This window comes from Stegastes partitus, unplaced genomic scaffold (genome assembly GCF_000690725.1).
Source record: "Stegastes partitus isolate 25-593 unplaced genomic scaffold, Stegastes_partitus-1.0.2 Scaffold686, whole genome shotgun sequence".
Lineage (NCBI taxonomy): Eukaryota > Metazoa > Chordata > Actinopteri > Pomacentridae > Stegastes > Stegastes partitus.
The window spans coordinates 279,552-303,816 of record NW_007578417.1 but is presented as its reverse complement, the minus strand read 5'-3'; the positions used below and the strand labels follow the sequence as shown (position 1 = coordinate 303,816).

The 24,265-nt window shown below is 43.8% G+C and overlaps 1 protein-coding gene across 4 annotated transcripts in view; it reads right to left on the bottom strand.

Annotated features, from left to right (window-relative positions):
- Nucleotides 1-13,995, bottom strand: part of l1cama (L1 cell adhesion molecule, paralog a) — a 41,227-nt gene extending 27,232 nt beyond the window's left edge. For 2 of the 4 annotated variants that reach the window (XM_008290625.1, XM_008290628.1), the window contains exon 1: nucleotides 13,688-13,995. The gene's annotated coding sequence lies outside the window, so the exon portion shown is untranslated. Of the gene's footprint in view, nucleotides 1-7,744; nucleotides 7,814-13,687 lie in introns of all 4 variants that reach the window. The other 2 variants (XM_008290626.1, XM_008290627.1) reach the window with 2 other exon arrangements.
- Between the last annotated feature and the right edge of the window lie 10,270 nt (nucleotides 13,996-24,265).

The following is a 24,265-nucleotide window of genomic DNA, read 5'->3' as shown; positions in this document are numbered from 1 at the left end:
GTAAATAGCTCTCCCCCGTATTTCTTCTTATTTGGACGCGCATTTTGACCTTCACTGCCACTTTTTTTATTTTATTTATTTACCTTTGTGACGACATATGCTGTTTGGGAAAGTGAGGATCAGTGCAGATACTTCAGTGAGCATGTTTGTGCGCCGCTATTCATCCCTTAGAGAGAAAAATTAGAGGGCGATCAGACGGATGAAAAAGAGATTTTATGTGCGCGCGCTAGTAAAGCCTTTGGGGATCAAACTGGAGCCAGGCGGGCCAGTAAAAAGGAGCTGACATCAGTATAGTATCTGTCAGTGTTAGCCCTGAAACCACATGCAGCAGCTTAACACAGTTGGAGATGACAAACCAGCAACAACAACACAAACAGCAACAGCACCAGAGGGAAACCAGCCACTGAAGCAGATGTTTGCATTTTTATGCCACATCATTTATAAGGGCACAAAATAGAAGCATTTACATGACTTTATGGTGATTTTTCCATACAGGTCACATTAGTATTCAAGTCAGCCATGCATAAGTAAGACATAAAGCCGCAGCTACGGTTATCTCATGAGCTCCAAGTGTGAACGGGAGCATATGTGTGCACTTGTGTCTGGGTTGCATCAAGTGAAGAGTGCAGGTGGGGGGAGGCCTGCACTGGCTGTTGCAGGTAACCATGTCTGAGGCGGGGCAGTGCAGTTAGTCATTCAGCAGACAGAGAGGAGGGACCGGTCCCTGGGGTCAGGTGATAAGTGGCCCACATTGTGCTGCAGGACACAGCTGCCAGCCACTCGTGTGACACGCAAGGACACGTGGCCGCCTCCATAGGGAAAATCTGCACGCCACAAACCTGAAGCGAGAGGTGGAGTGTGTATGTGACCTACGACCTCCATCGCAACAGGAAAAGAAACTAAGAAAGCTGTGCCTCAGAGAAAAAGTGCTCCTACCATAACAAAAATACTGCATGTAATTTGCCTAATGTGAAATTGTGACATGTCTTTGTTTTGTAGTTTCTGTGTCTCAGTCTTCCAGGTTCTTAAGCACAGGTGAGTTGTTTATATTCTACTTCTAAAAGGGTAATTTTTTGCCTGTAAGCTTCCCTGCAGACAGCTTATTGCGAAGACTTAGACTCTGCCAGAAACATTTGTCAAGGTCTTCTTAGGTTGGATGTAATCCTGTCTTTTCCACCACTTCAGGGAAATGAGCTGCTGGCAGGGCAAGGTCACACATAGTGCTTTGCTAACACATTTGCATGGAAGGGCCCCAGTGGCTCAACGACTGTGGGAAAGCAGCTAGATTTTTTTTTTTTTTTCTTTGAGCTTCATACTGGGGTTGTGCAGACATGAAAGAGTCACACATGAAATGACAGAAATGAAAACATACATCGTGAAAAAAAAGAGCACAAGTTTGGTTTCATTATCAAAGTTTTACAAAAAAAAAAAGAGAGAAAATTGCAAATAACCAATCAATTTTCACGCATTCACTGACTTCAGTGGAAGTGGAAGAACAAAACAGTTAGACCCGGAGAGTGGCATCTTTAAAATTATTAACCAGATCAGACAACATCTTCTGCGCAATCCCATTAACTTTGTTAAAAGTTGCAAAAGCAGCACTTCCCCTTAAGTGCTCCTCATCTAATCAAATACAAGGTCTTCTGGGGATGAGCAGGGAGATGTAACATCCCTAAACAGCTAGTGAATGTCTGTGGAGTGGAAAATGAGTGGAAGTAGTGGGAGGTGATGGTGTGTATGAGAAGAAATGAGAAGGAGGGAAAACATGAGAAAGTAATTGAAACAGTCGAGTATCTTAGACAAGAATAAATTCAAAAAACAATAATAAATCCATCAGCTGCAAAACAACATCTCTACGTCGCTCCACCTTCGAGCACTCAGCAAACAACTAAAACTGCATTTCATATAAGTGCAAACATTCTGAATGAGAAATGCTATTGATCTGTTTGTTGTCCAATATGGAAATCATTTTTCTTCCTGCTGTGTTTGCACTTTGTTGTTTTTGTTTCATGCGCTCCCCAGACTGCAACGGCAAGTCAAGCTTTCAGTTTTATCTGCGTCAGTTCGAGATATTTTCAGTCAAATTATTTGAATTTCTAATGGTTCACGAGACAGTAAATTTATTTGTATCTTCATCTTTTAAGTTGTTATTTGCCATAAACATGCTTTGTAGTTCTTCAGCTCATAAAACCACAGCGAGCGCCTCTTCTAAATACTATAAATATGCTTTACTCTGCTTTTATTGACAGACATAAATATTAAAAAACACAGATTATTAATACATAAGCAGTTCAGAAACCCTCATCCCACTAAAGCTGCTGTTTATCTCTCCATCATACACAGTAAAGCTCCAATATATGGACACACACACACACCCACACAGACAGCTGGTTTGGCCAATTGTCAAGTCACACGAGTCCGTTTAAGGGGATTTGCCTGCCATTCAAATGGGGCCAAAGGATCAAAGACAGCAGAGAGACATGGGAAACGGAGTTTGCATGGTGGCATGGCTGCTGGGCTTCACACATGGCCTCATCCTTTTCGTGGACCACAACCTGTGCGTGCATTTGTCTGACAAAGTGTGAGAGTGTTTGTTTAGGATGTGACAGGTCAGTATTGTTATGCATGACTCATTTTGTTTGTTGTACAATGTGTGTGTGCGTGTGTGTGTGTGTGTGTCTAAGTGTCAATACCACTGCCTCCCTTTTCTTTTCTCACCTCGCTATCACCATGACAACCTCCTGACTCCAGCTCAGCAGCACACAGCAAATATTTCTCTCCCCTGCCCCTCCCACCAGCTCGTCCTCCTCACCCCATCCCCCCTCATACCCTGTCTCCCTCTCTCCCTCTCTCCCTCTCTCTCTCTCTCTCTCTCTCTCTGTCATATAGCTGTACTTTATACTCTCTTCCTTCATCTCTTGTCTCCTGTGTCTCCATCTCTTGCTCTTTCCCTATCGCTGTCTTTCTCCGGTTGAAAGAGTTCCTCCTTCCCGGCTGTCGTCTTTGCAGAAAGTCTATCTTTTATTTGCACTCCTGTCTCTCTTTCTCGTCTGTTCTCGAAGTCTCTACTCCCCGCTGATTGCCTCTCACTCCTTATATTAGTATGAAACCCCACTTTTTCTCTTCCTAAACTCCTTGCCCCCCCCCCATCCACCCTCCCCACCAGCTTTCTGCTTCCTCCCTATAGAAAATGTGGAGCACATCTGTCTTGCACTACATCTTCATTACAACCGTGCAGCTGAGATCATACACAATGCAATTACAGGTAGCATTCTATCAACCTCTACCATCAACTTCTATCAAGCCTGAGAGAGACAGGACAGTCTAAAGGGAAATTTGCAGGCTGGCAATGCATCGATACGGTCCCTCGACCCTAAGTGGCCGACTAACTCCCATCGCATCTGTTATCATTATCATCGGCAAACCATTTCTGCTCTGTAACTAAATCCAATCATTACCAATGGAGTCGGCGGCGGAGATGTATCTGAGACGGAGCAGCTTGTGCTCTCCAACAGTGGAGGGCCAAGCTCCATCAAAGGCTGCAGTGTTATCTGACGCGCACAGCCTTGTTTCTGCTGCAGACCCCCGTCTCTGTAAATCCCCCTCCCCACAGCTCCAGCCCCTCCACGCGCCACAGTGTGTATGTGTGTGTAGCGGTGCAAAGAGATCAAGGACATGACATTTTCCGGAACGCGCACCAATTTTCAGCAAGGCGCAATATGAAAGAGGGTAAACAGACAACCTGTTCCATGCCGCCTGCGTTTGCGTCAGTCTGTGTATCTCCCGTCAGACGTTTAAAGCGAATGACAAGAATATCTGGCTTTATATTATCTATTCTGGGAGGTAGACAGCGTGAATAAGCGAAAAAAAAATGAGGCTGCTGTTTTATCTTTTCTCTGTTTATACTGTTTTCTGGAGCTTCACTGCACTTCTCCTTCCTCGCTCCACTTCTCCCGTATCATCTTTTCTGTCCCCGTCTTCTTCTTCCTCCTCCTGGGGTATTGCCCCATAGTCTCCACCACATCTCCCATTTTGCTTCAATTATGAGAGATGACAGAAAGAGTTTGTCTCCGATTCCAGCGAGAGACAAAAACACATCCAGAGAGGGAGACCACAGGGATGCAAAGGAAACCATGGTGACCTTTGCCTGCGGCTAAACAACCAGATGAGATTTTCATAGAGTTACACCAACAAGGTCTGACAATCCCACATCGGCACTGTACGAACACGCAAAACAAAGATGCTCATGCCCAACTGTTGATACTCCCACAGTCAGCAACACAAGGCACAAAGACGCACACCTTCCCATGGAGAAAATAGACCAGCTGCGATATTCTAGTACACCGAATCCCCTGCTACAGTGGCAGATATCTAAATCATCTCCATCCCACGATAGCACGGCTTAAAACATGCTGATTGTGCCGGTACCTATATAGGACGCCCACACAGCACATCAGCAGCTCCTGCCAGCTAGTACTAGCCAGCCAAACAAACACAGGTTTTGCATGACAACATTTCTCAAAACACCTCAGAGACATTTTTCTTTTATTCAAACTGAAGGGAGAAACTGGCTTTGCTGACACTTGTGGAGGCAGATGGGCCCCGTGGGCAGGCTGAGGGGCCGACACACAGGGGACAGTATGTGTGACAGCTGCACGGCTGGTAACAACGCTGTCACTAACAATTTACTGTTCGTTTATTTGTCCCCCTCCCGAACCACGGGCTGGTCAAAACACACGTAAATACAACACAAAGGAGGAAAAAGGCAGAAGAGATGAGGAGATCGAAGGGAGCGGGGGGGGAAAGCAAGTTACAAAGATGTAGGAAGATATCAGGGTGCAGGCTGAGAGTGAAGTCATACAGGCACCGAACACATGCTGATTTTATCCTGTGTGTTCAATCTGCAGGTGTGTATGTGCGAACGTGTGCTTGGCAGGTGTGCATCAGCCTCTGCACACACTGACATTTTAATCACTACAGGATCTCTGTCCTTTACCTCCCATCTCTCCCTGCTCCCCGTATCTTCCCCTCTTTATCTTCCCACATTGTCCTCCCATCTTCACCTGCACACTCTGCTTCCTGCTCGTTGCTCTGAGCAGGATCAAACTTTAATGGTTCAATCAACATTATTAAAAGGTGACTGATAATAAACGTTCTTTCTTTCACTCCCGGCGATTCTCTCCATGCTTCCCGCCCCGCCCTGGAGTTCTTTTGCTTATGTGTATAATTACCTTGTTAAGCTTGTTAACAATGTCCGGGCCCTCTGTCTTTTCTCCCCCAGTATCTTTCTTTATCTCCGCGTGGTTTGTTTCTGCTCTTCATCTTCCCTCCCTTCCCCTCCCTGTGACATCTGCACCCCTGAATAAATCTATTTCTCCTTCTTGTTGCTCCTGTGTTTTCTCTCGGGGATTTGGCCTTTTATCTTTTTTCTCACATTAACAAGAAGCCTCGCCCCGCGTCTCCCTATCGCTTCCCGCTACATCAGTAAGTCCTCTCTTCAAGCAAAGATTTCAACAAATAATCTGCAAAAAACTGGTACACCAGCACGCGCCCCACAAGTTTGGCCACAGAAACTGTTCGATTCTCTCCCGCTGTGCAACAGAGCGTGATGGCTGATGTAAACAGACAATTTTATAGCAAAATACAGACTCTCATTATTGCAGTTTGGACCTGTGTGAGGCTCTCTGTAGTGTCATGCCCAATTACCCCTAATCAATTCGGAGAGCAAGCACAAACAATTCCAACACCAACCTGATTTAAAAACGCGTTGAGAGGAGACTAACAAAGAACATCCTCTTCAGGTGGATAGTGTGTGGAGTGTGCAGCAGGCAGGCATGGCCTAATTTAATCTGGCTATGAGCAGATAAGGATGGATGATGAGAGGGATGTAGGTCATAAATGGCAAAGAAAACAGCAGAAGTTAGGTTATATAAACCCCCAACTTGACTGTGTGAAGTCTCTGTGACATGCAAATTATTTGCAACTTGGCCAAATAGATATGAGGCATCCTAAAATACACTGGGCAGAAGGCTTGCTGGAAAAGTCGCCAAAATGAAATATGCTTATTTTCTCCAGAAACGCTTTAAGTACCCCTATTTAGCACTTCTAAGCAGCATGCTAACGTTTAATGAATGGTTTCAAGCACACTATAACGTATACAGATATGAGCACATTCGAAATGTTTGTGTGCAAGAAGTTTCCGGCTAATGTGACTGTTGTTGCACACTGAAACAAACTTAAAGAGTAGCTTTCTAAAAAAATCTCATCCCTCTTTGCCTTTGTCTCTGACATTTCTTTCCTCCTTGACATTTTCTGCTTCTTTCTCTGCACTTGAATCCCTCTCCTGCTGCTCATAATCAATTTCTCTTCCCTGTACCTCTTTTCTGACAATCCTCCCTCTTTGTCTCCAAGCCTCTTGTCTGACATTACCCTGTTTTAACCTTGTGCACCCCACCGTGTGCTCTCCTCCAGCCAGCGCCTCTGCATGCATGTGGTGGGTGTAGTGTGTAATAGGATGGCACAGTAGGTGAGATTAAATTAGGCCAGTGTATGGGGATTACAACCCACTCAAAACCTGATCCCCTCCCATTCTCTGTAATCCAACCCTAATGAATATATCATGGCTGACACAGCAGATAAAGCGCCTGCAAGAAACTACAGTCACAACATCACAGAGAGACATGGAACGGAGACAAACACAGACAGCCTGTTTACTTACATCACCTGCAAGTACTCGAGGATGCTGTGTCAGTTCAAGTGTGTCTGGATGCTCTTGCTTCATGCCCCATCTATTTCACTTATGGTTGATTCAAATGAAGTGTAGGTGTAGAGTGGGAAAGAGCCAAGTGGGGCAAGATCAATACACTTAGATGTAAACACGGCAAATAAATAAGCCATTAGATGGATTCGGAAAACTCAAAGCGCACTGTGTTTGAGAAAAATGATGTGTGCCACTCAGTCCAAGTGAAGCAGTCGCATTCATTTCAACACACTCATGCCAGTGCCTTCGAAACGCAGCTTGTCTGCTTTCCTACTTCTTGGCTGCATCATACTGAACAATGCTTCCCACCTTATACTTTCTGAGACTTCTAGGGGACGTCCTATGATGCAACGAGCACTTCTCCTATCCTCTCCACTTTCTATCGCCATATATTTACACACCACCATTGCTTAGTGTCTTCTATTGTGCCGTAGTTTGTGTTTTGTCGTCTCTGCAGGTATCTCTGGTTGCAGAGCTACAAGTTTCTGACCTGCTGTTCCTGGCTTCACCAACCTTCTAAGGATTTGTTGTTCATTTATTTTTTTGTCAGATTTCTCTCTGCTGTCCTTTTCTGTCTTCACCTTTATCCTCACCCCAACCAGTCGAGGCAGACAGCCAACCTCTTCCTGCATCTGGTGCTACTGGAGGTTTCTTGCTGTTGAAGGACAGTTCAGTTTTTCTTCAGCTACTTAAAGGGAAACTTTTAATACATTGGGTTTCTATCGATAATATAATATTGCAAAGTACCTTGAAAGGACTTAAGTTGTGAACTGGCACTAGATAAACACAACTGAATGGAACTGAATTTAAATTTCGCTAAAAAGATTTTATCAGTCCACAATTGAAGCACAAAGTTTGAAAGTTATCTTAATCTTTGTGCTTCTACAATGCGTCAACAGGCTGCATTACACTCTGGCACAAACCGCAACACTGCAATCCGGTTCAGCGTTTCAGGGAGCAAAAAGAATCATGTCAGCTACTTGCCTCAGTGCCAGAATGTAAATGTCTTTCAGGACAACTCTCTCAGCTCCGGAGAAAATTTACTTACAGCCTCTGCAAAAAAAAAAACAACATTTAATCACGACTATGACTCTGCGACAAATGCATCTAAAAGTATGAAGCATTGCCGCTGCTATTCTATTGACAGCTGACTGTTGGTAACTGAGTAAAACCATTTCACTGGCAAAGGGGAATAAACTGGGCTGTGAAGAAAAGTCATGCCAAGGACATTGAGAAACATTGTCCAAAGAGAAACTGACAAAAAAAAATCACAGAGCAGAGCTGAGGAATAAATTAAAAGTACTGGAGAAACCATGTGAAAACCTCAGCAGAACAGTGTGATGCAACTTAAAGCAGAGCAGCAGTAGCCTACAGAACTGAGATATACAATGCCCCCAAGTTACATTAAAAATGCAGCCGGCCTTTCAGCAACAAATCAATAAATTAGCAAACCAATGCTGCTGTGTCCAATTAATAATAAACAGCCTGTGAAATGTAATGAAAGCGAGAAAAGGAATAAATGACTCAAGAATTCCCTGAAGTGTCACAACATGGTCAGCAGGGTCAGAGATATCGTCAAATCATCTTATATCATGTTGAGCTAAATTTGCTTTTTTGGAATTTCCAAAAACAGTAAGTTTGACAGTGCTGTTGACTTTCCTTTTACATCTATGGTCCAAAAAAAAAAAAACATCTGCTGCCTTTCCTACAGCAAAGGATGTCAGAAAAAATAAGCTTCAGCTCCAGAAACATGGACGTTTGCTTCATAAACCAAGCCACAAACTGGGTATTTTCATCAGGAAGTAATGTTCAGGGAACTGCAGAAAGACTAACGGAGCTGCATTTGTATTCTGCATAAAGCACAATAAATAATCTTTATAATTATGGAAGAAATGTTTCAACATCAATCATCCTTATAATTATACAATACAACTGAAGGCTTTTTGTAATAGGCTACTAGCAGTACCATAATTAGGAATAACAATGATGACGAGTTATATTTGGTTCCCTGCTGTGGTGAGACCCAGGGTTCACCTAGAATCTTTGTGAACTGAACTCTAAACTTGTGTGTTTTGAATATGACCAAGTCCTTCAAGTGGGAAGAATCAGAGGCAAAATGAAAGCAATTTTCCATGAAGCAGCAACTTTAACTCAATTCTGAAGCCATTTAGAGGCCATAAAACTCACAAACTTACTTATTGTGTCTCGGCGATGTCACTCGTAGACTCTTCAACAAATGAAAGGCAATAACCCAACAGTGGCATTTAATGCATAATTATTTCATTCATCTCATACTGGCCACTGTTAATGGTGACTTATTCACATTCATAAACATCTGCGACAATCCACAAAAGACTCCACAGAGACACATGCAGCGGGGAAACACACTGGACAGAGGGTCATTTCAGTCTAATTATAGCCTCTGATGTGGACAATAAAGCCTCTTTGATAGAGCTGACGGAGGTCCAGAAGGAGTGACGCTATAAGGGGAATTCTCTGTGGTGCTGAGACAAAGATGTAGTTTTGAGAGACAGAGACAGAAAAAAGATGAGACGGCATCAGGGAGGCGAAAAGATGCAGTTTCATATCTCCCCCTAATTTATATTCAATGGGTCGCTTTATTGCTTTGCTGCTTTCCAGTGTGAGTCTTTACAATATGCACTGAAGAAATTGATTTCACAGATTTTTCCAAATAATAATAAAATAAAGTGATAAAGACTGTGTATGAGTGTATGTGTGTGTGTTTTTTTTCCTCATTTAAAGATATTATTTCTACAATATCTGAGGCCTCCAGTTTCGTTATTGGTTTGGCAGTAATTAATTTCTCTGCTGGTTTCAAGTAATATCCACTGTGGGGTTCCAGTTTTGTAATTTTAACTGCCAATATCATATTTGTTACCGCGGGGGAATTCTACAATTTCTCCTCTCCCATACCATCACCTCTGAAAGCTGTAATAAGGTAATTCACTCTGCCAAATTAAATTCATTTCCATACATGACGCCTCTATTTGTGCCCCGGTCTCCATCACGCGTTCAATTTTGTAACAGGGGCTGGATTTATGAGTCTTTGTCTGAGAGCCACTTTCTGGGAAGGCTAATAGGAGCTTCAGTCATTTTTTTGATTATGTGGTTTTCTCCGTCCACTGCACGAATATTAATATGACAAGTAAAGTCAAACAACTGCACGTCAGTAGGGGGAAAAGAAAGGCGAGACACAGGGGCGGTGAAAGGAAATGGAATTCGTAGGTTGAAAGGCTTCTGTCTGTCTGTCGTGACACCGTGACAGTTCTCTTCCACTTTGTCTCATCTTCCACAACAACCTTTAGATGTGTTTGCCACCTCAGTACCATCCCCGCTGCTTTTAAAATCAGTCCCCTCCATCGCTGGGTTTCCAACCCTTTCAACCTCATCTCACCTCTGCAAATTTCAATCTCCCCACACATTCTTGGCTTCCATCACTCCTCCTCAATTCTCTGTTATCATTTACCCGCGGCCGGCCTGTCAATCCCTGTGACCCTTAGCTCCCTAAATCACCACAATGTATTCGCCACCAAACCCTGACAGCATGTCTACACAGTCCCCTACTTGACACCCAGCGAGCTGACTCCCATCTGCACAGTCTAAATCAAACAGCCTCCGAGAAGCTGCAGCTGGAGGAAGGAGGGGCTGAAGTGTGTGTGTGTGTGTGTGTGTGTGTGTTGATGGGGACTCTCCATCTTGACAGTATCCTGAAGGTGCACTTGGATCCTAATGTCGAGCTGTGCACACTCACGGGCACGGCATCGAAAAGACGCACACGCTGGAAGATAACTCGGGGGAGTTCGCTTACAAGCCTTTGAATCATGCGCCTGTGAGTTTGTAACTTTACAACCGCGATTCTCAAAGGAGGATAAAAAGGAAAGCAGACATGAAAGTGTTATTGTTGACACTTCTGTCTAGGAGAAAGTTCTCCCTCTTAACCCTTATTTTACCCCCCGTCGCTGCTTTAATGGCTGAATCCCTTGGAAAGTGATGAGCGCGGTCTTTGATCAGTGGCAGACGCTTAAGTAATCAGGCCAGGGAGTAAACATTAGAGAATCTTTAATTTGGTGCACTGCAACAGGATCTCCGCCGTGTGTGTTCGCTGGGTAGTTTGTTTGCGCTACAGCAAATGTGCGTTACAGATGTGTTTATGTTTGTGTGTGCTCATGAATTTGTGTTTGGTGTGCAGGATGGCTGACAAAGATGCCCTCCAGCTATAACAGGTGGCTGAGGAGCCAAAGGCCGACGCTGCACTGCTCTATCCTGGAGTTGCTCCGAACCGGCAGACTGCGAGCAGATCACTCCTCTCCTCCTACACAACACCAGCTCTCTACTTCAACTGCAGGACCAAAGGCATTTGGAAACGGGCCAGTCTCTGACATTATCATCCCAAAATAATTACAGCTGAAGTAGAAACATATCTGACCAGGGTTTTACCTTCTGTTCTACTGATTATCTTCTGCAGTCATAATCAGACTTATTATCTCTGAGCAGAACGTCCAGAAATCCTCTTTTTAATCTCTTTGCCCTTCATTTTTTTTTATGGTTCTTTCTTTTTGCTTCAGCACATTCCTCCCTTGTGACCTTTTCCCTTTTCTGGATCCCAGTTGCTTCTCTCTCGCTGCTCCCTTCAATACCGATAGCAGTGAGCATGCATCAAATGATGCAAAGTGCTTTGCCTTTCAAAAGCAAGTCCACCTTCCTCTCCTTCACCTTGCCTTTATCTTTTTTATGTTGCTCACACCATCCTCCACTGCTTTTCCATTGCAGATCCCTGTCTCTCTCTCCTCACATAAATCCCTGTTTCCATCCATCTCTTTGATGGAACAGCTCAATTAAGCAGCCAGCGTCAGAGGGGAGATTACATTCTGCACCATACTGTAGCGAGGGTAATCATAGACTCTGGGTCTGGCTACTCTGACAACAACATCACTGCTACAAAAGCAGCAGCAGCACCGAGCACAGTGGAAGAGATCCGGCTGCCACTGCCATACAAAACTGACTGCATTAAATAGTATGATAATGTGACCAGCAGTGGGTCTCTGGAGCATTGCTGCCATGGAGAGGATCCACACACACACTCATTCACTCCAACATGCCCTCTTCTGCAGCAGCTGTATCTTGATCTATTGTGTGAATGTGTGCAGTGCAGTATGTTTATGGATGTTGTACAGATGGTAACAAGTCATTGTCAGGCACACTGCCTTCCCTCCCCTCCAGTGGGTTCATCTGGGACAAGCTGTAGGCTACTGAGGCATGGAGGTTCACTACATTACTAGAACACATATGCACTGGTGTGGTATGAGCAGGTATTTTAAATCATTTATATTATAGATCATATCTGAGTGAGTCCAGTCACATCTTTGTGCATGATATGCAGACATAACCCACAAAACACCAGACACGCATTAACAACCTACAAAAAGGAAGAAGCTCGCCGCCTTTAGCAGCTGCTTCTGGCAATACAGTTTTTCAACATCATTAACACAACTGGGGGAACGTTCTATTTCCTGGGGTGTAGAAACGGATGTCGAACAGGCTGCAGTGGTTGACAGCAGGCATCTGTGTGGCATACAGCCAGGTGAGTGCCTCCTTTTCTTCGGCACACCTCCACAGTCTGCCGTGCTCGCTGCCCCACCCTTATTTTCATTCTGATATCTCCCTCAGTGTAAATATCTCTCTCGCTGTCTGTCTCCTGTTGATATCTGAATATCCCTTTCTTTCTTTCTTCCCTCCCTCCCAGTTCTTTCTGCTTTTCTTTCTTTTCCCTCCAAAGTCTTTAGAGTTAAGACTACCCAGCTCTGTGTCACTGCTTTGGCAAAACAGACCCACTGCAGCTGCAGGAGATAAGATTGGTAGACTAGAAAATTGTTGTAGTCTGCTCTGCTGTGTCGTTGGCCGCCACAGCTGAGTCTCATCCTGCACATCAATGCAAATCATAGCAGCGCGTTGCAATCACGGGCTGTACTTAACATTAAGCCACTAAGCTATTAGCTGGGGGAGGGGAATGTTGAAGAGAAAATAAATATTCATATTAAAACAGCAAGGCAGAAGGAGGGGAACAGCAAAGCAAAAGAATTTTGAGAAATTACTCCCAGTTTGCAGAACACGCACAATTTAATGCTGCAGCACAATTTCAATATATTTGCATCATATGTTTTGCACTTTAAGTAAGATATTACAAATGCACTGTGATACAACTGAATTAAAGTGTAGTTTAACACACTTAAATACACATAATTATTCCTCAATCAATTTTGCACCTGTTTTTCTATTGACACAAATCTCAACTTTAGGCATATCAGATGACAAACCAAAGTAAACATAATTATGTTGAAGTGATGACCAGCGAAGTGCTCAGTGAGGTACAATGGCAGTCAGCACTGCTGTATATTCAATATTAATGTCAGAGGAGACCCTGTTGCATGCAGTGAATGTTCAAGCAAGATTTTTAAAAAACCACAGAAACCCAAGAAAAAATAAAAGTATTTTGCACCAACAGGTTATCTGCAACACCTGGCTTCAATACTTCACATCTCCTAATCAATTCAAAGTAATCAAGCGTCACAGTGTGGTGGAATTAACCACCTCATTTATGAGATATTACTGACACATTAAGTGTGCTGAAATAACTGCAGTTTTACAGTTTTCCTCTACATCAACACATCTGGTGGCAAAGAGATTAATTTTTTAAAAGAAAAGACAATTAAATAAGGAGCTGTAGATGTGATTCACATGAACCAGATTGCCATCTTTTACCGCCAGGGGAAGATGAGGCAAAAGGTGCGATTCCATAAGAAGCCACCTCCACCTAACAGCCTAATTAATCCTCTCACCAGCTCCCAGCCACTCTCTCTTCACAGCCAATGACAAACTGTTCACCTCGTCACAAAAACATCCTCTTACCTCCACAGTGATGCTCCTTTCCTCCGGCAACTCCTTGCGTCCCCCTTATTTTTTTTTCCCCTCCTCTCTTGTCCTTATCTACTTGTGCCTTTTCTTCCTCTTCTCTATGAAATTGATTGTGCCCCTCTCCTCTCTGCTGATGCTGCAGTGATAGAAAAACACACCCTCCTCCGGCCGCGCTCTCTCTCTCCCTCCCTGACTCTCATTGGCTGCCTGTTAGAGGTGACATCACCCTTCTTCTCTGCCTGCCTGCCTCCCTCCCTCCTCCCCCTGTTCCCTCCCTCACTCTCTCCTCACCTCACTCTCTGTGGATTCTGACCATTCCTTTATTGTGCTTCCCCCCCAACACCACCCCCCCCCCCCCCCCCCCCCAGCTCCATCCTCCTTCCTGTCCTCTATCTATTCCCTCTTCCTCCTCCCTGTGTACAGTCAGGATTACCGGGTCCAAGCAGCCTTTTACTGCCCCTCACATTCATCTAAGCAGTGCCAAGAATATTAATGTATACTGTGCATTAGCATAGAGCACATGGCCCTTCAGCACCTCTTCCCCCTGCTCTCCTCCTGCACCATTCCAGGAGCTAACAGGCTGCAAAGGTGAAATAATGGCCGTGTGAGGGGTTTTTGTGTTGGTAATCTCAACGCTCCGCTGGGCTCGACTTGCATATAAGCTCTTTTAATTCATTGCACCACTAAGACTTGGACTGGGCGTCAGTTCATTATGGTGTAATCACAGGCATGACTGGGATGGGTGTTACATAACGCTTGTGAATAAAAATGTGTCAGGAATCACTATCGTCTCCTATCAGAGTCTGGGGGTGGAGGTAGAGTCGGAGGGGGGGGGGATATGCAGAGATGCGCTGATTTCAGGGTAATAAAGGGCTGCGTAATCCACGGGCTGTCTGGCTGTGTTTGTTGTTGTGACAAGATAACACAATTGGTAAATGTCATGACTATAATCCAGGGGTGTTTTGTTTAACATGCTTTTTTTTTTTTTTATGTGCTGCACCATGATTAGTATGAATGTAGGTTTCAGTCAGTCGTCTCTGTTTCCCCTCCGGCTCACCCAGAAATAACACCGAAATTCAAAACGTTCTTCTGTTTGCTTTTAGAGCACGGCATAAACTGCTGCTTCATATTTTAAAAACCTGCTCAGTCCCCCATCCCTTCTTCAAAACCCTTTAGATCCTCTAAACAATTACTCCTCTCAATTTCACACTCAAAACTGCCTGAAAGTTTTTCATTTGTTGCCCGCAGAGCAGTTTACCCCTCGCTGCTTTACGATCACTCTCACTGCCACCAATTTTTTGTTCCGTTATATTTAATTGTGAGTGTCGCCAAGCAAAGACAATAAATAGTAACTGTGGTGATTTTGAGTTCATGCAGGCATTGTTGTGACTACATGGTTGTTTTTATTCCATGTTTCTGGCCACTATGCAGTTGTTATGGCAATTTGTTTGGACTGACCATCCAAACATCATTTGGACAACTGTGATTACAGTTATCCAAGAAATTCATGGTCCCCAGAGCCTCATGACTTTGATCAGGGGGCTGCAAGGTGGCGCAGTTGGTAGCACCGTTGTCTCGCAGCAAGAAGCTCGCCGGTTCGCGTCCTGGTGGGGGCACCCACCTTTCTGCATGAAGTTTGTATGTTCTCTCCTTGTGCAGCGTGGGTTCTCTCCAGGTTCTCCGGCTTCCTCCCACAAAGTCCAAAAACATGTTGAGGTTATTTGGTGATTCTAAATTGTCCGTAGGTGAGTGTGCTTGATTGTCTGTCTCTAAATGCGATAGACTGGTGACCTGTCCAGGGTGTCCCCTGCCTTCACCCTAAGTCGGCTGGGATAGACTCCAGCCCCCCGTGACCCTAGTGAGGATTAAGCGGTGTATAGATAATGGATGAATGGGTGGACTTTGATCAGTCAGTAGTTCTAATAACCAAATGTTACCATGCTATCAAGTAAAACTAAGTTAGTTAACATCCATCCATTATCTATACACCGCTTAATCCTCACTAGGGTCATGGGGGGCTGGAGTCTATCCCAGCCGACTTAGGGTGAAGGCACCCTGGACAGGTCACCAGTATATCACAGGGCTACACTTAGACACAGACAACCAAGCACACTCACATTCACACCTACGGACAATTTAGAATCACCAATTAACCTCAACATGTTTTTAGACTGTGTGGGAGGAAGCCGGAGAACCCGGAGAGAACCCACGCTGCACGGGGAGAACATGCAAACTCCACGCAGAAATATTCTGGTGCCCCCACCGGGACGCGAACCGGCAACCTTCTTGCTGCGAGGCAGCTAACCAACTGCGCCACCCTGCAGCCCATTAGTTAACATGGAGAACATTATATGATCAACATCAGCAATGTCATTGTGCAGCAGAATTTAGCACAATGTTCTGCTTTACTTACATGTAGCCTCACAGAACTGCTAGCTGTGGACTTGTTAGAGCTTCTCAAATTATCTCATAATTTTAATCATCTAATTATACCTTTAACCTCGCTGCAGAGCAGAACACACACTTACTTTTGCTGCACAGTAAGCAAAAATACCCGAACACATATAGAAAGATGAATTTTGTTTGTGTTTGCTGAAAAGAGAGGAGAAAAAAAACAGGTTAGGAGGAGAAGCAGACACGAGGACAGTCTCACACTCATTCCACATTTGTTCCTAAAAATAAAGCTCAGGTAAATGGGGCAGCACCATGTCCAGTCACAAAAAAAAAAGGAAAATCTTGTTCCCACTGAGCTGCTGTAGTTGTTCTTTGTGTCTCTCCAACCTAAAGGGTGCCAGCGTGCCCATCTGCCGTCGGTGCCCGAGGATCTGCCAGACATTCAGACAAAAGCTGCTACAGCAGCAGACAGCATGGGAATAATGATTGATGATGCTAGTTAGGTGAGAACCTCTGCCATTATCCTCAGGAGGAGCTGAAGAAAAGGCTGAGAGGCCAAGGTCAAAACTGTGGCTGGTTGGATGCCAGGAGTGGAGACAAAAACTGAGTGAAAGACTGGAGAGGAGTATGAGGTGGACATGCTCGGTTCGATCTAGAATCAAATGCAATTCATTTTTCCACAGAAGAAGTGATGAAAAGAACTGAAATGTTGGCGATCTTTGAACTGGACTTTTAAAAAAAATGTCAGCATGTATCTTACAAGGAGACCGAACACTGATTCTTCTTATCTTAACGGGAAGGTATTAGGATTTAATGTTATTTACCGTCTGAACCGCTGACTCATTTCATCTCCACGGTCTCTGTCCAGACCGAGCTCTTAAAACAAAAGCAAACACTGTAATATTCCAAAGGCAGCAGCAGCAGCAAGTCGTAGATGGAGGAAAATTAGCAGCTGGTAGGAAGTCTCACTCAAACCAATCAATAGAAACAATGTCTCTAATGTCTCTTTCTAATTGTTTCGTCCTCTCACAGGTTAAAGTTTCATGATAAAGATACTCGAGCAGGAAATCAAACCCACCTTCTTGACCTTTGCAGTATAAACTTATGTGTGAGGAGACTTTTTTTTTACCTCAGATGTCACTCGTCACGTCATACATACTGACCGGGCCTTCACTCAAAACCATTGGACTGTGAGAGACTTCTCACTTGCCCTTGCAAAAGCTCTCTGCTCATTTTCCTTCCTCCCGACTCGACTGTAAGTGAGTCAGCTGGCAGACTGGAGGGAGAGATGGAATGATATATGAGGAGGAAGACAGGACCGAGAGAGAGGGGGGGAGAGAGGGAAAGGTTATGAATGAACAACTTAAAGCCTGGAGTTGCAGGAAAAAAGGATGCAGTCAGCAAAAGACAGAAAGAGAGAGAGAGAGAGAGAGGGAAGACAATTCCATCAGCTTTAAAAGCGAGGAGACAGGAGCAATATAGTAAATGGCTGCAGTGTTGGTGTGGAGGTTCAGAGAGAGAGAGGAAGAGAAGGGGAGAGGACAACCGATTAAAGCAGAGAGCAATAGCAGGATAGTATGTCATCAAGGAAAGTGTGACAGACACAAAAACACATAAATATATACAGGCGGGTGTGAGAAACCTGCTAATATTGTGTAATGACCTCAAAGGCCCTATGGCTGGAAAAGGAAAGCAAGCTAAAGGCCTGTAAAATCAGGCAGTGTGGATAAACGAATGAGGTTAACAAGCGGGAAATAGAAGAGGCACAGAAGATCAATCTTACAGCAGACAGCTGGCTACAATAGAGACCTTACACACAAGAATGAAATGTTCGTCCCAAAAAAAGCATCTGTACTGGAGTGTTGTGACAGCAAAAAAATAGAAACTCTATGTAGGACTGCATGGAAGGAAGTTCTGTTCAGCAAGGGAAAACAAAGGCAGCTGTTCTGGATTTCTTCACAGTTTACAGGAAATCAGTGAAGTCTTGGTTCCAAAAATACTTAGGGGGCGAGCATGACAGGAATTCCATCATAATATTGTGGTGTTTGTGAATTATTACATTGTTTATCCTGCTGCGATGTGTCAAAAACGCCTTCGGTACAAAAGGCCCATTTAACAATGCCTATTTAAAGTGTTCAACTCTCTTGGAGGTCCTCGCCTTTTATTGATTTTCAAAATTGAATCATGGCCAATTTAATTTTGCTCTTTGGACAGGACTTTTAAAAAAAAAGGCTCTTTCATGTCAAAGTGGAAACACATTTCTACAAAGTAATGTCAGTTAATTAAAACCATAGACTGTAAAAGTGATTGTATAAGCGTTCACCCTCTTTAAAGTGACTCATCTAATTCAGCACAAGTGCAGCCAAATGGTGGTAGAAGTCAAGCAATTGGTGAAATGGAGATGGCACAGAGGAAACTACTGCTGAAAAATCACATCTGGACACCTTGGCACTTTCTATAAAGCTTCAACTGTTGGAGAACAGGGAACAGTTGCTGTATGCACAGTCTCTCCCATCTCAGAGGAGTCATCAGTGTCTTGGTGGCCTCCCTCGCTGCTCTCTTTCTTGCACAATCATTCAGTTTTTGGAGACAATCTGCTCTCAGCAGATTTACACTTGTGCCATATTACTTCCATCTTTTAATTATGGATTTAATTGTACTCCAAGGGACATTTTCTTGTATCCATCCCCTGACTTCTGCTTTTCAGTGACCTTTCTACAGGGATGCTGGGAGTGTTCTTTAGTACTGATTCACCAGTGACTGGACCCTCCAGATACAGGTGTCTTTATTCTACAATCACATGAGACACATTTACTGCACTCAGATGTTCTATAATTCAATAATTGTATGAATTCTAACATAAATTTGCTAGACCCGTGTTAACTTATAGGTATATATATAAGATATAACTTATCTTATCATATAACTTATCTTATTTTATTTTATATTCAAATCTCTTCTATTTTATTTTTTGCTGTTTATTTTGTTCTTTATTCTATGTTGCACTGAAGGAGCTGCTCTTAATCTTGTTGTACATGTGTATAGTGACAATAAAGGCATTCTATTTTATTCTAAATTAGTTAAATCAGCAATTTTAAAGGAATTAAACAATGCATTACCTTATTGTACATGGCATATTTTTAATTAATTCACATTACTTGGTGGAAAAATCGTTTTTGTACATTCTTGTCAAATTAATTGATCATGATTCAATGTTGAAAATCAATAAAAAGGGAAAATTTCCAAGGGGGGTCAATACTTTTCACAGGCACTGTAAACTCAATATCTATTAACATTCACAGTTGTCAGTAATAAAAATAATTTGTCTGAATTCCATTTAGTTGCTTCAGTTTCAGGCTTGAGGTGTTGTGCACACCATTGTAGTAATTAGAAAATAAATACTGTAAATATAATAAAAATGTATGACTATTTAAAATCTGTTTTGCTTTGTTTTTTACAGTCATCTGGACTCCTGCACTAGAGAGTGGAGGCCACACAGGAATAAAAACAAAAAAAAAAGCGTAGGACAGCTATAACATGTTGAGGAGTCGCTAGAAGGAGTCACAGAGAGTGACAGGAAAAGATGAAAATGTAGCAGTGAGTCAACAGTGTGTGGGGGGAAATGGAAAAATAGAGTTGATGTGACAATTTTGCAAAAAGAGAGAGAGACAGAGGTGATGGGTGACGCAGTCAAACAGAGACCGAGTGAGCAGTGGGCAGTCAAAACGAGATTTAAAAACAACTCTCCTTCTGCTACACTGCGACTGCACGGTCGCTGGGCTGCTGATGCGGCCGGCTTTTGGAGATCCATTGATCTGGTTAAAGTCATTAGGTGGCCAGAAGGTCAGCCAGCCGTCCCGACCTGGCGTTAATCACTCGCTAATTGAAGGGAAATGACTCTGATTTAGTTTCCTGCCGTGCTTAGAGTGGCCCGGCTGCTAGATATGACCAGCACTTCACTCACCAGAACACATCTCATTAAGCATGTTAACCGGATGTAAATAGCAATGAGCCGGCCCGAGACAAACGACATGCGGCACGCCAAAGGTTAGAGCACCGTCAGAGATAAGACGTTGTTGTTGTTGTTACTGAGGAATCACAATGAGGGCGCAGCGGAAATGGCAATTTGCAGCTCATGTGTACTCAAATGTTTGTCATTGATATTCAAATTGAGGTTTTGCATAGAACTTGTCACGGTGCAAGCAGTGCGCCCGCGTTGTTAAAGCAAAGGAATGACTGGGATGTTTTCTTGTTACAGCGTTTTTCCTCCAAAAATCTAAATGACCCTTACTCTCCTTTATCTTCTATTACAATCCACCATGTAGGAATTACATCATCCAGTGATTTGCATGTCTTGGACGCAGTGTAATGTGGTAGCCAATGTGAAAATACCGTCAAGAGGAGATGATGTTTTTCACCACTGTGAGCTTCTCCGTGTTATATTTACAGATAAACAAGATGTTTATTACGGATGGAGCTATTAAATCCTGCAGTTATTGCCTCCTGCTGTACAAGACTCAGCGGATCAACAATATTACTTCAGCAAATGATAACCTTCAGCAGTTGACCGCATTATATGATCTGTAATGTGACAGGGCTGAATTTCATGCAGTGGCTCGTCTCCTCTAAAATGCCAGAAGGTGCTCACTGCTGTGCCACAGAGGAGAGGTGAGGAGGGTGGAGGGGAACTTACAGGGGAGAGGGGCTGCAAATGCAATGTGGTAGATAGATAGCCACCACAGAGACTTGGAAGCGCGGAGGTAATAAAGACTATGACCTTTACAGTAGACAAACTGTCACTTCTAGTTTGGCTCTGGACTTTGGGTCTCTGTGCTCATGTCTGTGACCAAAGGCCAGCCTATGTGCATCCACCTGAGCCCAACTTTTTCCCACAGCTGATTCTCCACTTTGCCCTAAAGGAAGGGAAAAAAAAAAAAGAAGAAAAAACACAGACGCACCAATATATCAGTTATTGAGAGACAACGTAAAGCCAGAAGATTTGCGTGGGGATCAGCTCCTCTGCTGAATTTTCTCTCCTCCCTGGATCTCGTCCTCACAGGCAGAGCCGAGATAGCAGCTTAATCAGGAGGTGATGACAAACCCGACACATTCACAACAGCACATAACACCCTCGCTAAACCCGCCACACTGCTGTCAAAACCGAAGGCCGCTCCTGTCCACCTTGATATGTCAAAGCCTCTCCTTCCGTCTATACGTTTGGTTCGCAGAGTTCACACAACGCTTGCTGCGAGACGCTCCAAGAATAGAGAGACATGTGATAAAACACAAAATCACGAGTCTGACTTGAATGTTCCTGCAAGGATTCTTCCTGCTCAGAACATCTGTCATGATTACACCAGGAGAAGGAACAATGACAAGCGATCAGCACAGCGGCTGTAAACTGCTTCCTTCTGCAAATTACGTTTATTGATTATGAATATTAATCGTGCCTCACCTTTTCTTTCTTGAGGATCATGAAACTCTCGACTGAGAACGAATTGGTCGATGGATTCTGCAAAGAAAGGGTTAAGCACTGTCATCAATTTTCTTCAGTATAAATATCTCTCTAGCTAATTAGAAACATTAAACCAATTACTCTAATGAACTGATTTGGTCCCTTCACCCGTTTGGGCTCTGTGCTAAAAAAGCCTTTTATCATTTTGCTCTGTGAGCGCTGTAATATTGTGATTTATTCCAGAGCCGCTGAAGACAGCAGCAGTAAAATGTATTAGGCTGAGAGCTTTCTGGCTCATACACAAAGTAGTCAGTATTAATGAACTCCACCGGCCTTCATTTCCTCCTCAGCTCCACTATCACTGATGAGGAGGGATCACTGTTATTGTGCACTTTGTTTACCAGGAGCAAGACATTTTCTTAAAGCGACCGACACGCTCACTCCAGTTGATCTCTGGTGTCTTTTTAAGCAGCTCACTGGCCGTTTATTGCTCAAATTGTTACATGGAAAAAATAACTGAGGAACCATAGTCTGGCAAATTCAGAATTTGTCACACTCTCACCAACGTGCAGGCTGTGAGCGACCGTGGCTTCAAAACACACAAATAAATCTTGCAACCCCTAAATTGTTTCCAAAGCATGAAATGGAAAACATCAGAGTGACTTTACTGGAAACCCACATGCAGCAACATGGAAAACAGGGAACATCCTGTTCATCCTGTGGTCCCCACGCAGCCGAGGTGCCGGTGCGATGCATTGCAACAGCTCATTTGGCAACACCACTGACGTCTCCATCCCCAACTGACAGCTACAGGAAAAATATTCAGCCAAAGTTGCGACATGATTTTTGAGAGGAATCAAAAATTCCCCTGGCGAGCAGAAAAGTTGACCCGGGGCAATTCCCTGCATGGATTGATTAGTTTTCCCCTTTAATTGCAAATCAAAGGCTCAACACAGCAACAGATGCTCACAGAATATGTAAATCAAGTGTGGCCAATGGGAAATGGAATCTGTGCCTCATACATGACGGGGGGTGGCTGGCCAATGTACTGTAAAACCAGGTCTTAGTGTGGGGTCTGAAATCCCTGCATGACAGCACTGTAATTTCATTTATCACGCCTCAGCACGCACCAAATCAGACACGGACGCTCCCCACTCTGCCACCGGTGTGCAGGTTTCCAACGGGAGCAGGGGTGGGGGAGGGTCAACGAAACAGCAAAAGAAACACTGGTGGGTGGGTTCAGTTCGATTTCCACTGTTGTACGGGTCCTCAAGTGGAACAAATTCAGCACGCAAGAGCAGATGAAAGAAGGCGGATACACGGGGGATGATCGAGGGGAAAAGAGGGAACGACAGGTGCAGACATGCGAGGGCTTCAGCGAAGGAGCAGGGAGGCAGAACAAATAGAAGTATTCTGTAACACTGGGTATTGTGGCTCTGCACTTCACAGAAAGTAATTAGCTTTAAATCCCCGGTGGCATTTATGATTTTTCTTGATGAAAACAAGGAGTGTTAGAAAGTTTAATCTCAGTGTTTAATCCTAAGAAATGTGCGTGTGAGAAAAGCATCTCTGCTTTTGCGACTTTAAAGTCCCTCGTCTGTCGTTGATTAAAACCCTAAAAGCTCATCTCTGTGGATCAAAGATATATATTTAGAAACCGAGTCTTTTTTTATGGAAATAATCCCTTCATGGCTCAAAATGGTTTAGAAATAACTCCACACCATTTCTTCCTCCAGAATGTGTGACTCCATGAGGTCTCTGCCTCCGTCTCCATCCATGTCTCGGTGGGTAGCACTGTTGCCTCGCAGCAAGAATGTCACCGGTTCGCGCCCCGGTGAGGACACCTGGATCTTTCTGCGGGGAGTTTGCATGTTCTCCCCGTGCAGCATGGGTTCTCTCCAGGTTCTCCGGCTTCCTTCCACAGTCCAGAAACATGTTGAGGTTAAATGGTGATTCTCAACTGTCAATCGGTGTGAATGATGTGAGTGTGCTTGGTTGTCTGTCTCTAACTGTAGCCCTGTGATAGACTGATGACCTGTCCAGGGTGTCCCCTGCCTTCACCCTGAGTCAGCTGGGATAGGCTCCAGCCCCCCGCGACCCTAATGAGGATTAAGCGGTGTATAGATAATGGATGGATGGAGGGATGGATGGATGGATGGACATTCAAACTGGGAAAAGATTCTGAAGAAAAATAATGTGAGGAAAAAGCTCCACCCAGCAAACTGACAGGATTGATTCTTTAGGTTTGTTACATACGAAACCCAGGAAATACAAATCTGTGCTTTTACAACTGTCATTGGTACTCTGCAGTTTCAAGGTGGAAAAGCACCACTGCACCTTGACTGCTTATTTCGCTCACGGTGGAATTCCGTTATTGTCATTGCACAGTGTACAACAAAATTAAGCAACAAATGTTAGTATCAGTCAGTCATTCACAAAATCAAAAAACTATTTTAAAAGTACAGTAGCAGATGTGCAAATACAATACTTTAAAATCTACTAGAAAAAAAAAAGTATGTACAAATGCATCTTTGAAAACAATGGGATAGCTTATTTAATGTATAGGAACTACAAAAAAAAAACTGTAGAGCAACTGCACTTCTGGATATTGCACATTTCTGAACATGTAGAAAAGTTATGGCTTGAAGTCGTCCAAATATTACATACAAGGTGTATTTGTATGTTAACATGTGTGGCTAATTCAAGGTGCATAAGGTAGCAGG